This window comes from Sceloporus occidentalis, unplaced genomic scaffold (genome assembly GCF_023333645.1).
Source record: "Sceloporus occidentalis isolate IW3139 unplaced genomic scaffold, rSceOcc1.0.p SCAF_6, whole genome shotgun sequence".
NCBI lineage: Eukaryota > Metazoa > Chordata > Lepidosauria > Squamata > Phrynosomatidae > Sceloporus > Sceloporus occidentalis.
In genome coordinates, this window is record NW_028316986.1 from 134,965,602 (window position 1) to 134,980,660 (window position 15,059).

Genomic DNA, 15,059 nt, shown 5'->3' on the forward strand with positions numbered 1-15,059 from the left:
AATATTTTGGAGATATAGAATATTAAACAGGGAAGTTGGCATCATCTTAAGTCCCAACTCTTTCACATTTAGATTGGTTCTTTTACAAAGTAATATATAAGCATGGTACAGTATCTTTTAGAGGATTTATGGTAATACTACTGAATTCAGCTGATCATAAATAGCCTGGTGAGCCCCTAAGGGTCTCTTCAGTTTCCTGACATACTCCACTGCAGCCCCATTAACATGTCTTCTCTTATTGCTATATACTCTGTTTTAATTAGTATATTTGAATTTGGAGCACCATACTAAAAACCAAAGCTTTTAATGGATCACCTGCTCTAGTTTTAGCAACGTTTCCCAAGCCCTTATCCCAGATGTTTGGGATTTTTAATACTACTGTGTGCAATGTAATCTTCAGCAGAATTTCATTATAGTTTACCATTTAAAATGAAATAGTTAATTACTGTTGGCATTTATCCCAAAGATGGAGTAACAGCATCAAATTAACGTCATAGCTGTATAGTAGGTAAATTTTACACTGAATATCCCTGTAAAGCAAATTATTTCTCTTAAAACTATATTCAGAGGAACATTAGGTTTCCTTAGAAACTTATTGGGGCTTCTCAATAAGAGGCTCACTAATGGAAGAAAAGTATTTTCTCCCTGGAAATTGCAGCTATAAGAATAGGATGTGTGTTGAACAGGTATCTAGTTCACAAAAGACTGGAATGATGAGGTACTCAATCTGATGTCATACCAGTGTCCCATGTTATATACATGAAGCTGAGAAGTTTTCCTTGAAGTTAGGAAAATTGAACTATTGCTGCGGGGTATGGGGAAAAGTGCAGCCCTCTGAATGTTATTGAACCCCACTTCAAGACAATAAATTGGCTATGCTGGCTAGGGCCGATGGGAGAGCCTCACTCTCCCTATCCCTGCTATGGCAGTAAATGAGGAATGTCCTTCCTTTCAAGATGTTTATAGTGATATCCACCTCCACTTCCTATTCTGTGTCCAGAAATCGTGTGGATTGTCAGTCAAATTTTTTCATGAGTGCCAGAGAATGTCCTCCATTGTATTCAGTGGCAAAAGTCTAATTGAGAGGATGGAAGACAGACCATGTCACTTGCACTGTGCTGTCCTTCAATCGATGGGAAGGGTTGCTGAGTTGTTACTGCTGCATCTTAGGATAGGCTGCCTAAGGCAATTTATTCACTTTGCCTAATGATAGGACTTCTTGTGAACCTGAGCTGTGGTCCCACATGCCTCCCTTGACGAAGCTTTATCAGGCAGATGTGCCGAGAAGAATGCTACTGGTGCTATGCAAGACCCCTTGATTCTCTTTCATTTTTCTGTCACATTTGGAGAGTGCTCCACTACAGACTAAGAATATCAATTGTATCTTAATTTGTAAGAATGGTATTTAAATTTTATACTCTCTGTAGGTGATTGTCTAGTAAAAAGACAGAAGAATAACCTTCAGCTGCCATCCTACCTACATTTGACAGAAAATCTGATTGAAATTAGCAGGATTCATGGTACAAGATATTCAGACTTTTCAGACATAAATATTCAAGCCTTTTCATTTATCCCAGTTTGGTATTTGCAGATACTATATCTGCAGATGTAGCTTTACAATAGTTTGAATATGAATGTTATCTTTCATTTATAAAGTAGATAGTTCTGACCTCATGTTAGACCAGCACAAATAATGAAATCCAGAACTGAATTTACACTTGCGACCCATGGAATCCAACCCAATGTACAGTAATTGATGGTGTATTAATTTATGTTAAGAAATCATAAAAATGCACTTATTTTTTGTTACATGAAAATTTATTTTATACATATATTTTGTCTTTTAGAAAATGAATTTGGAGGAAAGTTGGTGAATCCAACCCAGTGGATTTCATAGGCGTGGAAAGCAGAGTCTGGACCAAAGAAAAATTATCCTGCTAAACAATTTCAGGTACAATTGACCAAAATATCTGGAGTCTGATGTGTTTTCCTATTGCTTTCTTTGTAATCACTAGTATTATTTGGCTGGTATACTATAGATTCTGTGATGAATTAGGCACAGTGCATGTATTCTTGAGAGGAGAATTCATGTTATATAAAGACACAAATGTTGCTAAATTAGTGAACAGCATATATTGGTGGCTGATGTAATTACCCAGCATAAAAGGCTATCATTTCCTATATAAGGCTTATTACAGCAACATTTCATGAATACAGTATGAAGGGTGCATGCACACCAATCATCCAGATGTATATCTTTAGATATGGATTGTGAGCAAAACAAAATAAGTTGGGCAAAAAAGTTAGTTATGTTTCGTAATTTACTCAGCTGTAGTGAAGTTTAATATTAGCTCTTGCTGACAGAAATCTCAATCCACAAATGAACTAATCACTCTAGAAACTAGGAATAGAAGTGTACAAAGATACTGCAAAACTGAATCTAGATGTTTTTGTGTTTATGGTACATCTCATGTGTGGTACTGCATTAGAAGAAAAATATTGAAAGCAGTTTCCTTGTTTTGCAGTGCAATAGACAGTTTGGAATTTGATTTATGTGCCATTAAAGGATGGGTTGGGGTAAAGAATAGTTTCACATTTATTATTTCATCTATTCCTGTATGCATTAATAAGAAGATTCAAGACCTAAATAGAAAATAGAAATGCTTCTTATATATCAGGTTCAGAGTAAATTTTCTAATGTCAGTAGAATTCTTCCACTCTTTTCTTCCTCTATTCTTCTTTTCTTTATGTATGCAGATCTTCTGAGAAATCTAGAAAAAGTTATTTTAAAAATATTCTATTAAAAAGTGTCCAATTAATTGAATCTCTTGCCTCCACCATTATATGCCATGCATCTTGTCACACTGATGCTGCTACATAAGTGGGCTTCTCACTCACATAAATGAAGCTCTCAGTCTGTGCTTATTTTTCTGGGGTTGTTGCTTCCACACAAGTAAGGATGCTGTGAGTTCATATGTGAGAACCTATGACAGCTTGAACTCACTGAATTGAGCTACCTTGATATATACAGCTAGCAGCCATTCTCAAACATTATTGTATTTTTCTTTCATTTTTATAAAAAGGACATACTGATATAGTCATGTATTTCTTTAAAAGCTTACTGATATTTGTAAAAATTATATATTTTAAAACTTACAACGTAGATTTTATTTTTTATCTAAATGATGCTGAACTGTAGTGGTGAACCTAATGAGTGCTACAGGAAACCTTTTCTACCATACTGGAAGCTGAAAGGATAATGAATAAGTCAAGTGCAAAGAGTTCCCTAATTAGAATATAGCATAAAAATAGAGAATAATAATAATAAAAATCATTTAAGCCAACTTAGGGAGTTTTTAGTGTGTTTAAGTTTTTTAAAAATCTTTTCTTTGTGGATTTTTCTCCCATTTATTTATTTTCCACTGATAGATTGTTGGACTTGACTAGAAAATTTTAAAAATTAATAGAATGAACAGACTAGATTAGGTTTTATGCAATTTTTGACATTTCAAAGAGTTATTCCTATATTCTGATTATTCTAAGCATTGGTAGACAACAGTAATTTTGATAGAGATACAGCCCTTGATTGATCTTAGAAGTGTACATCTATGATAGAGCTACTACTTACTCTTCACCCAAAATGTAATGATTTGTATGCTTAGTGTTAATGCAGTTCTTGGGCTGTAAAGTTTGAATTTAAATACACCTAGGTTTTGTCTCTGACTCCTTTCACCATAAAGAGTTGTATGTACAAACAAGAATCTTTGAGAGGTCAGGTGGTGCCATGGGAGTTCTGTTCTATTTACAAACCTAGAAAGTCATTGGTTTAGAATTGAAGAGATCAGTCTTGCAGTGACTCCAAGGGACAGACTAGATGACTCATAAGCGGTTGCCTCTGGCTTAGATGAGTCACGGTTGAAATATTTATTGGACTTACTCTCAGATTGGTCCAAGCTTGCCTCCTACAGAACTGAAGCTTCTGTTTCACTTTCTCCAGAACTCTTTTGCAGGAGACAACAATAATGCTATATTTTTTTCTTGAAATAAAATTTACAGCCTTGATATTAGCCTGCTTTTTCTGTTAACAGGCAGTAATGTGGTACTGCAATATGAAGCTTGTATTTTGGAAGCTCTTTCCTGATTCCAGTGTATAAATGGGCCAACAGACTGCCACAGCTCACTGCTGTATTAAACATGTAACTCTTCTTGGCCTGTTCTGCGCTTTGGGTTAAGGCAAATTATAGGTCCTAAATATAAATTGTTTATAAGTGGGAAATGTCCTACGTGAAATTATTCTAGTAATGAGGGAGTTTAATCTCCCCATTTATTTGTTCCCCATTTTGAGGAAGAGATGTACTTCTTTCCCCGATTCAGACTTATAAGTTAGTATATCTTGGCCTGTATGTGTACAAAATTTCAACTTTTTAAAGAGGAAGACAGTTGATTTATTTTATTTATTGCTAAAAGATGCATGATATAAAACATATTCCAAACAGAAGAAGCCAAGTAAATAATGTACATGGTAATATTTACTTAACCGAACCTGTAATTGGTATCATAGTTTTGGGGAAGAAATGTACAAATGTCCCAGTTTTGTGTTAATCAGGCAATTATGGACTATGCATAAATCAAATTCAAGGCCTGAAGCTTGTAGGGAAGTATTCTAATAATTTCAGAGTACATTACAAATGTCTTCTCCCTGCTGGGTAAGGCCTATGTATTTTTGATTAGGTTGTCAGGTCAGTATATTCCTATTACATGAGATTTCAGGACCAAAAATAATATGTAGGTAGTGTGGGATGTGGGGTGGGGAGGCAGAAAGAAATTGAGAGAGAGGGAATGACAGAATATGTGGATTTCCTGTTTTCCTCCTAAACAGACCTTATGTACAACAGATGCTCTTGGTTTTATCGTATTATGTACAATAGATTGCTTTTACATAGGATAATATCATATTGATATATGTACACTCATTTTAATGCACTGAAAATACTGTACATCAGATAATTTTTATATATTATTACCTGAAAATAGTTAAGTTCAACTTAGAAAGTGGTATTACTGTTGTTACAGTTTTTATTTGTTTTTCCAATAAATTTGACATAACAATTCATTGATAGCAGCAATGTCTGAATTCCAGTTGTGTATAAACAAGATTTATTCCGTATTCCATTATGCAAGAAAAAATCTATAAGTCTTTAGACATAACACCCCCACCACCACCCCCTGATAGTGTTGATAATGAATGGTACAGTGGAGTCACCTATGGCTTTCATAAAGTTTAATGCTGTTGCAATTAGTAGTCTTCATTAAATCTACTTTCTATAAAAAAATTCAGAGAAAGGCATTTTTAATTTAAAAATAAAAAAAATATTTATGTAAAAAGCATGATATACTAAACATATGCAGGCCATGCCTGTGTACGTACTTCCAGACTTGTGTATTGAATATCTCAAGGCTTAGAATTCAGATAAAATTCAGATGAACAAATAATACAGCTATGCTAGTCCAGAGTAGGGCCTGATAGTGTGGAACTGTATGCTCCCTTTTAAAAAGGCTCTTCTGGCACTAACACTTGATCTTTTTAGCACCATTGAAGACATTTTTATTTTCCTACACATCTTAGAAATATGTGTTGGTTTTACATCTTTGCAGTCCCTTTTCCCATCATTTGTTCATTTTCCTGTTTTTTCTCTGCTGTTTTATCTTAACTGTTTCATTTTATCAGGATGTTACATTTCTAATTTATTTGTATACTACCCAAGAAAATATAGTTATACTATAGTTGTGTGTGTATGTGTATCATTATATGTCTGTATATGCATTCATATATGTATTTGATGAAATGCGAATGTATGTGATACATTCATGAGCCTGGTATTTTCAGCTCAATGTTTTTTTACATCCACATGTTTTGTAGGAAGCTCTTTGTATTGAATTAAACCTTTTATCCATCTAGCTCCATTGCTCTCTAAAGTGAAGAAAGCTGATAGGAAGAAAATCAACTCACTTGAAATGTGGTGCTGGAGAAGAGTTGTGTGGATACTATGGACTGCTAAAATGACAAATAAATGAATCCTAGAGTAAATCAAGCCTGAACTCTCCCTAGGAGCCAAGATGACTAAACTGATAGTGTTGTACTTTGGTCATATGATGAGAAGACATGATGCACTAGAATGACTCACTAGAATGCTTGATAAGGTAGAAGCAGTAAGAAAAGTGGAAGACCACATTATAGATGGATAGACTCAATCAAAGAAGCCACAGCCCTGAGTATGCAAGACTTGAATAGGGTTGCTGATGATAGGGTGACTTGGAGGTCTCTCATTCATGGGGTCACTGTAAGTCAGAGTTGCGTTCACAACAATTAACCACAAAGAAGGAGAGCTCACCACTCTCCAAGACATTCTATTCCACTGTCAGACAGCTATTCCTATGTTCCAATTATGAGACTCGCCCCATTAGGTTACATTGATGCCTACCAAATCATATTTGTCTTCCTGTTTAAAGAGTTCAGGTTTATCTTGTTTATTTTCCATGCTCTATGCATTAATGTAGCAGCTTCCACGATTTCCTCCCCACCCTTTTGTGGGTTTTTGTACTAGTGATTCTTGTACAAGGGTTTAATTTCTCCTGTTTCACTCAGGGTATGTCCCCAGTACTCAGTGCCCCCTGCCCTCTGGAATACCAACTCCCTCCCCTGTATAATCAGTTTAAAGCCTTCTTGATCAAGGATGCAAGATCTCTAACAAATATGCCCTTACCAACTGCTACCCATCTCTTGTCAGAAGTCTTTGTTCATGAAATTGCATGTCCAAGAAGTCTTACAGAATCATCTGCAGAACCAGTTATTCACTTCCAGTATTGTCTCTCTCTCCTCCTGGGCCATGTTTTTCAATGCAAAATGAAATAACCTTTGCTATAAGGTTCTCAGCTTCCTTTATAGTCCCATGCAGTTTGTTGAAAGCTATATTTTATAATATTTGTTTCCATGTGGAAGGGGTAATAATTTGTGGCTTAATGAATCCTGTTAGATCATGGATCTTTGTCCTTGGGAGACAGAACACCTCTTGAGACATCTTATCAGGCCTACACATTACCACTTTTGTTTCTCTCAACAGGGAATCACTTATTACCACAACATATCTCTTCCTCCTCAGGATATTGACAGGAGTCCTTCTATCCCTAGAACCTGCCAACCCTCCTTGGATTTTGAGGAGCAAGGCTGTTGGCTCTGTAGCTTTGCCTCATAGTTGCTGATTAAGGGGAGAAGTTGCAAGTAGTTCCAAACTTGTAACATGATTCTTGATATCTCTAATTCTCTTGAGTTACTTTGTCTGCCTCCTATACAGTATTTTTAAAAACTTTTTTTATTTTTTCAATTTAAAAATAACAGCTTATTTGTAATTACATTATGAGCGGCAATATATCTCAGTAGTTTACACATATAAGCATCTTTTCTTTTATCAGGTCCGAAATTGCCCTCTCCCTAGAAACATCTTCCATGTCTAGACTTTCTTGCCACTCTTCTAGGAGAGTGGAGTCTGCTCCATTTTCCTAGAAGTTGGCTTCATCCTCTTTGAGAAATTGACATATAACTACATGGGCCTCAGGCCTCTCTGCACCTTCTCTTCCAAAAGGGCAACCAGTTTGCACTTGCTGCAGGTACAGACCCACAGGTCGTCTGGTAATGAAAACAAAACAAAACAAGGCACAAATGTTGCAGGTAATTGCAACAACTCTGTCACCATCCACGTTCATCATCCTATATACACAAGGGCACAACTGGCCAGGCCTCCCTCTCAAAGATCTCTTCAAAATGTCTACAAAATTACATTTTTCTCTGTGTGTTTGCCAAGCTTCAGAGACTGAAGCAGCAGTGATATAGAGCTAATAGTTCTATGCTTAACAAAGTAAGTGACTCAACAGGAGCCACACCCCCTTATACTGTTTGCCCAAGGAAAGCACACGATTCAGAACCAACAAAAGCACCCTATGCCTCCAGACTTCCAGATACAGCCAAACATCTACCTTGATCCCCAAACACAGTGAACTTTCTTTTGTCTCCTCAGAGGCAGCAGTTATACAGAGGCAGCAGCTGGTAGCTCTACCCCAAAACAAATCAGTCACTCAGCAGAAGTCCTGCACCCCTTAGAGGCATAGCACATGGCAGAGAAGAAACAGAAACAACCCCCAAACCTCCAATCCTGATCCCTAAAATTGAAGCTCACCTCTTCTGTCTCCTTAAACAGGGCTCAAGGAAAAACTATTTCCGTGCCAGCAAGAAAGTACTGCCATTTTTCATTTTTTAAAAATTCTTTTTCATTGGGGGGGGGGGGGATTTCTCTATGGGCAGGTTGGTGAAGACTGCTGCATGATCCCAAGAGTACTAGCATGTGACCAAGGTCCCCACTGTTGTTTAGCAATTCAGCTCTTATTATTTAAATCACTTTTATTATACCTAATACTGCAAAGGACTCTTGCGATGTCAAATCTGAGAAATGCTTGGGTATGTAATATACATATTATAACATGTATCAGTGACTTATAAGTTATGTTGCTGTTAGCTGCCGTTTAGTCAACCTCAACTCATGGTGATCCTGTGTATGAGACATCTCTATGCTCCCCTATCCTTCACTGCTCTGCTTAAGTTCTGCAGATTCAGGCCCATAATCACCCTGATTGAGTCTATCCTTCTGGCAAGTGGTCTTCTTCTGTTTCTGCTGCTTTCTACCTTTCTTAGCATTATTGTCTTTTCCAGTGATTCATGCCTTCTATTAATGTGGCAAAAGTATGACAGCTTCAATTTAATAATTGTGGCGTTGAGATAGACTTCAGGCCTCATCTGTTCAAGGACCCATTTGTTTGTCTTTTTGGCCATCCACAGTATCCTCCAGCACCACATCACAAATGAGTGGATTTTCTTCTTATCCTCTTTCTTCATTATCCAGCTCTCACATTTGTATATGGTAATGGGGAATATAATGGCTTGGACAATTTTAACTTCAGTGCTCAGTTGTATATCTATAATTTTATCTAGCTCTTTTATCATTTCCCTTCCCATTCCTAATCTAGTCCCCTTTCTGATCACTTTTGATCCAATGTATGGGAAATCTTTAACTATTTTGATTTCCTCATTATCTAAGTTAAATTTATGTAGATCTTCTGTGGTCATTATTTTTGTTTTCTTTATGTTCAGCAACAAGCCTGCCTTTGCATGTATCATTGATTCTGCCCTATGCATACTTGTATATGAACAGATACTGTGAGAATGAAGGAGTTATACGCCTATTAGTTGTCAGAGTGAAGCTTCATAATATGAAGAAGTTTTTAAAGTGAGATTTTTTAAAAAATGTATTCATATTTATATGTGCTCTTTGTGCTAAACTTTTCTTTAATTCTGTTCTCCCTCTTTTTCCCTGTTTCCTGCTCTACCCTCACATTTTTTCTTTTTTTTCTTATATATTTCCTTGAGTTTTTAAAATTATGATTTGTGTAACTATAAAATTTATGTTTCATATCTAGGCATAAATACCTTGAGTTGTAGGGAGTTTTCTGGTACACTGTTTGCAGTTTGCAGAAAAGTAAATGCAGCATTATATAAAACACCACTATAAATATTAGTAGTAATAACAATGCTTGTTGTCTGTTTGTCATGGTAAATTGTGGCTTTAGAAATGAGGCACCAGGCTCTTTAAATTATCATTCACAGACAACATCTCAGCACCCTTAGCTGCTTCAGTCTCAAGAGACCATCAGTGGTGATTGATCACACAGACTCTGCTGATGTCAGTGGGCTAAAGAGAGCAGTTACACTCCATCAGGGCAGGGTCAGACAACACACCAATAGGAATTAGAGGAGGAAATTGTTTTAAGTGCTTTCAGAAAGACATAACTTCAGCCCACCAGCAAACATAATTCTTAAATCGTTTTAAAAATCTGCTAGGCAATTAAATCAAATTAAATGCTTCTAGTGGGTACAGTATCTCCTTGTTGCATAGAGACTTATCAGTGGCAACCATAGTCTTTCCCAATTTTGTGTGAATGCAGACTGCATTAATTTGCATATATGTTTTGATTGGTGATAAATATAACACGATTTTCAGCTATAATTCAGTTTTCCCCATTCCATCTTGCCTGATGAAGTGACTGGAAGATTTCAAAAGCTTGCATAGATTTTGTACACTTCTTCCTGGCTTTTAAACTTTTAGGGATTTTGGAAGACACACATGAATATGCATTTACCAGTCCAAGCCAACTCACTCCCAGTGATAAAATACTGTATTTTCTGGTGTATAAGACTACTTTTTAACCCAGGAAAATCTTCTCAAAAGTCGGAGGTCGTCTTATACGCCGAGTGTCATCTTATAGGGCAGGTGCTGAAACTTCCGAGCCGGACTGGAGAATCTGCAGTCGCCACATATGTAACTGAAGGGCAGAGCAAGCTGCAGTTGTCCGGGACACCTGGGGTATGGAAAAAAGAGCCGTGTTTGCAATACTGCTCTGATAGTCTTGGAGACGTGGAGGGCTGGGCAGGCAGGCTGACCAATCCAAGCAGGCTTTGTATACAATAAGTTTTCCTGCTAAGTACCTGCATGTCATAAGCATTTGAATTAAAATTACCATATTGAAATCAAATCTTATGTTTTTTAGATTTTTATTTGGTGTGCATTGGAAGAGGGATAGTCTTATACGGCAAGTATATCCCAAACTCTATATTTTAACTGGAAAAGTTGGGGGTCATCTTATACACCCAGTTGTCTTATACGCTGGAAAATACGGTACCTAGGATTGCAACTTTAAATGAGTTGGACTTGTTTACAACCTAACAGTTATCACATCAGTTTTATTATTCATGCACGTGGGCTGAGGATGTATCCACACTGCAGAAATAAAGCAGTTAGACACCACTTAAATTGTCATGACTCTTTCCTGTGGGATCCTGGGATATGTAGTTTGGTGAGGAATTCAGCCTGGTGTGTCAGCGAGCTCTAGTACCTCACCAAACTACAAATCCCAGGATTCCATAGGATAGTTGTGACAGTTAAAGTGGTGCCAAACTACTGTCCGGGAAAGCAGCCAAAGGGCTGATAAGGCAGCTAGTTCTCAAACAAACAAACCCCCTCCCAGCACAGCAAAGTCAGTGTAAGCTACACAGTCCTGGAGATTCACAGTAGTTCTACCAAAAGGGATTACCAAGAGAATTGTCAGACGGTCCGAGGTTCAGGGCAACAGATAGGCAGGTCGATAAAGCAGTCCAAGGTCAAGGTTTCCGGGTAGTCAAGACAAGAAGCCAAAGGAGCCAGAGACAGAGTCTTTCCTCTAAAAGAGTCAGATATCCACTGGCAAAGAACCACACATGCTCCAGGTGCTTAAGAAGGCAAGGAGCCGGCCTTCAGCTGTGTCTGATTACGAAGACGCTTCTGATAAAGCCTCCGAGATCTTCGAAGGCCCTCTCTTTCTGCTCGACGCTCATTGAAGGTAGGCACACTGCCCAGATCCTCCTCCATGTCCACAGCCTCGGCACCAGGCAAACTTGACTGCTGAATCTCTGGAGGGGCCATAGACTCTGCTCCAGCAGAACTAGGGCCAGCCTCTGGCTCCTCCATTACAGGTTCAAGCTCCAGGGGCTCTGGCTCCTCCATTACAGGTTCAGGTCCCAGGGGCTCTAGCTCATCCTCTGAGTCCTCCAAGCCATCCTCCAGGCTGGGCATGACAACTACTTTATTTCTGCAGTGTGGATACACCCTGTATTCCCAGCCCTGAGCAGCAATCACAAATGAATACCAATTGCAGATGTCTCCTAGAAAGATATTGAGCTTCTTATTGAAAATAACATGAACACATCAAGTTCTGCTTCTTGGATATAAACCGATACAAGTGAGGTGAAGTGAATATGCACACAGTGGACTCTATGACATCTAGTGGGAGAGGTGTGCATGTGCATAGCTGCGCATAGGTTTGGAAATTAGCACAATAAACATTAATTGAAATAGTGCACTTCCATCAAGCAAAACAGAATCTCTTGGCTTTATTAAGTATATTTTAGAAGGAATTGTTTCTCCACACATGCTTTTTCACAGCTGCTGTATTTGTTCAGTTTTCTTTTCTTCTTGAAATGTAAATTTATTCCTATCCTGAAGAATATTAATGTTTAACTTATATCTCTAAATGATAGTCTGCATTGCAAGTGAAATCTGCAGACCTTGTAATCAGGCATCTAAAAATGTTGGGATGATTTTGTTTTATTTATATATTTAATTTGTATTCTGTCTTTCTCTTTGCACAGCACTCAAGGTGGCTTGCAGACAAACAAATATGTACAATATGTAGTCTGCCAAACAACACATATTTTATTAAAATGAACACATTAGTAGTTTTCTGCAGATTTCATTTGCATACATCTTGAGAAAGATAGAGTTAGCAGAATAAAGGGGTCAAAATGTGATGTGAACGCCTGGGAGAACCAGCTAAAATACCTGGAGAAATTGGGTACTAAAAGTTGGTACCTTTCTAAATTCATTGTGGAGGAAATTTGCATTCATACATATAAACTATCTAGTCGAACATGACTAGAAAGAAATTAGTGTATCATGTGCAAATTTTAGGCAGATCCATGCTTTCTTTTGTCCTGTTTTCTGGTCATCTGTAAGTGGTCACTATACTGTAATGGAGTGTCCAAACCAGATATAAAATATTTTTATTTTGCATTCAAAAGCAAATACTTGGCACAATAGACTTTATAATATCTACAGTGCTTAGATTCTATAGATCAATGCACCTGACGTTATATGTCCTGGGGGAACTGGTAATCCCCCCCAGACATATAATAGATTTTAATAATAGATTTTATTTTTATCCCGCTTTTCCGTGATGATCAAAGCGGCATACAGATTAAAATTTCAACATACAAATACATACATATCGATAAACATAATGTAAAAAAATATCACATTAAAAGCTGTTACACAGCCAGCTTGGTTGAATTGATCCAAAAACATTGCGAAAATCGTTACACAATAGAGGGAGAGGGCATAATATCACATCTCATGGGGGGAAAGCTTGGTGAAAGAAAAAGGTCTTAAGGTTCTTTCTGAAAAGGTCCATGGAGGTGGTGGAATGGAGCTCGTCGGGAAGGTTGTTCCACATTTTTGGGACCGAGATGGAAAAGGCCCTTTGCGAGGTCGCCACATATTGCGCAGTTGAGACCTTCAGCAGATTCTTCCCGGCTGACCTGAGTGTGCGGGGCGGATTATATGGGGAGAGGCGGTCCTCCAAGTACCCTGGGCCCAAACCATTTAGGACTTTATAGGTAATTACCAACACCTTGTATTGGGCCCGGAAGCGAATAGGCAGCCAATGGAGATCTTTCAAGATAGGTGTTATATGGTCTGCCCTGGAACATCCAGCGACCAATCTCGCAGCCATATTCTGCACTAATTGAAGCTTCCGGGTTTGGTACAACGGTTGCCCCATGTAGAGCGCATTACAGAAATCCAATCGAGAGGTTACCAGAGCATGTACTACAGTTTCAAGGTCCCCCTGGTCCAGGCAGGGTCGCAGCTGGCGTATCAGCCGAAGCTGATAACAAGCGCCTCTGACCATCGCATCCACCTGAGATGTCAGTTGGAGCGATGAATCCAGAAGCACTCCCAAGCTGTGAACTGAGTCCTTCAGGGGGAGCGTGGCCCCATTCAGGACAGGTGGACAAATTTCACTACCCGGGCCTGGGGAGCCTATCACTAGTACTTCCGTTTTCTCTGGATTCAGGCTGAGTTTGTTTTCCCTCATCCAGCCCATTACCGACTCCAAGCAGGGATTTAGAGGAGAGATGCCATCCCTAGTCACTGCATCAGTTTGGGACACAGAGAAGCAAATCTGGGTGTCATCAGCTTACTGATAACATCGCGCCCAGTGTCTCCGGATGATCTCTTCCAGCAGTTTCATGTAAATTTTAAATAGCATGGGGGACAAAATAGCTCCTTGAGGGACACCAGATGTAAGTTCCCTCTTATCGGAGCAGACGTCCCCCAGCTGCACCATCTGGAATCTACCCGAGAGGTAGGAACGGAACCACTGGAGCGCAGTGCCCCGATACCTGACTCCCTCAGGCATTCCAGAAGGATACCATGGTCAATGGTATCGATAGCCGCTGAGATGTCCAAAAGTACTAATAGGGACACGCTTCCCCTGTCCATGCCCAGATGGAGATCATCGACTAAGGCGACCATGGCAGTCTCAACTCCATAGCCCGCCCAGAAGCCAGTTTGAAATGGGTCAAGAAAATATGTCATGGGCCAATACCATATTTATGTCCATTGGTTACATTTGTTTCTTTCTTGGAACCTCAACAGGGACCAGCAGCCAATGGTCTCTTGAGTAACACTTTGAGTAGCATTGCTCTAGTCTAGAACGTTTTTGGTTGTAACATATCTCTTTCTGACATTCCTAAAATTACTTAAGAGGGATAGCAATGTTGGCATTTTGAAGAGTTTACTGAACTAATATTTGTTCATGTTTATGTGGAGATTTTATTTTACATGTAGCTTTATCAGTGTCCTCTTTAATTTAATGATCTGTGCAGAGGACTCAAAATCTAGTTCTAGAAATAAATTTGGCCAGTCAATGCTAACTGATAAAATTAATAACTATTTCCATGGTACGACTCAAGCTAAGAATTGCTGCCATAGTTGAATAATAAATATCTGGTTCTGCCTTGAGGTGCCAGTGAGACTTAGAAATATTTGAGGTCAGAATTTTGCCTTTGGGTAGCTGTATGTCTTAAGGGACAGGAAGCCTCCTCCTCCATTCTGTGACCCACATAAGAATCTCAGTTGCTGTCATATTGCACAGGTCCTTTCCTGTTCCTGGGGAGTAAAGAACGGACATCTAAGAAAGAAGAACAATGAGCAAAGAGCCCTTTTGCTCTTTCCTTGGCTGAACCTGAAGTAAAATTATGGCTTTAATAACAAATAGGGCAAAACCCTTTTGTATATGTTCTGGTGATAAAATTAGGCAAGGGAATCACAGAATGGGTACAAAATATCGACCAATATTAT

The 15,059-nt window shown here is 38.5% G+C and overlaps 1 protein-coding gene across 7 annotated transcripts in view; it reads left to right on the forward strand.

Moving 5' to 3' along the window:
• MYT1L (myelin transcription factor 1 like) overlaps positions 1–15,059 on the forward strand; it is a 444,499-nt gene that overhangs the window by 147,626 nt on the left and 281,814 nt on the right. For all 7 annotated transcript variants that reach the window (XM_089531035.1, XM_089531033.1, XM_089531034.1 and 4 more), the window contains one exon: positions 1,848–1,951. The gene's annotated coding sequence lies outside the window, so the exon portion shown is untranslated. The remainder of the gene's footprint in view (positions 1–1,847; positions 1,952–15,059) is intronic.